Raw genomic sequence first — 907 nt, 5'->3', positions numbered from 1 at the left:
AATTGGATTTTATCATAAAGATCACATCAAATTAAAAACTTTCATGCCCCAAAGGATACTATCAATAAAGTAAAAAGTCTTATGATGTTGGCTATGGGGGAAAAACAAAAGAAAAAAAGAATTAAAAAGAGAAAAACAAAAAAAAAGAAAGTGAAAGGTCAATCCCCAGAATGGGAAAAAAAATTTGCAAATCATATATCTGATAAGAAACTTGCATCTAGAATATATGCAGAACTCTTAAAATGCAATGATAAAAAAGAGAAGTATACCAGTTTTTAAAAAGGTAAAGGATCTGAACAGATACTTCGCCAAAGAAGATACAAAAATGGCTACTAAACATGTAAAAAGATGCCCAACATCATTAGCCATTAGGGGAACGCAATAAAAAAACCACAAGGAGAACCACTTCACACTCAGTAGAATGGTTATAATAAAAAAGACAGACAATAACAAACATTAGTGAGGATTTGGAGAACTTGGAACTTACATAATCGTTGGTGGGACTGTTAAATTGTGCAGCCTTTTTGGAAAATAGTTTGGCAGTTCCTCAAAATGTTAAACGTAGAATTACCATATGACCCCAACAATTCCATTCCAAGAGAATTGAAAACATATGTCCACCCAACCCTGCAAACAAATATTCATAACAGTATTATCCATGACAGACAAAAGGTGGAAACAACCCAAATTTCCATCAACTGATGAATGGATAAATAAAATTTAGTCTATTTATACAGTAGAATATTATTCAGTTACCAAAAAAAAAAATGAAGTCGTGATATATGGTACAGTATGCATGAACCTTGAAAACATTGTGATAAATGAAAGAAGCCAGTTATAAAAGACCACACATTGTAAGATTCCATTTATATGGAATGTCCAGAATAGGCAAATCTATGAGACAGAA

Source organism: Colobus angolensis, unplaced genomic scaffold (genome assembly GCF_000951035.1).
Source record: "Colobus angolensis palliatus isolate OR3802 unplaced genomic scaffold, Cang.pa_1.0 Scaffold158, whole genome shotgun sequence".
NCBI lineage: Eukaryota > Metazoa > Chordata > Mammalia > Primates > Cercopithecidae > Colobus > Colobus angolensis.
Note: the sequence above shows the minus strand (reverse complement) of the source record.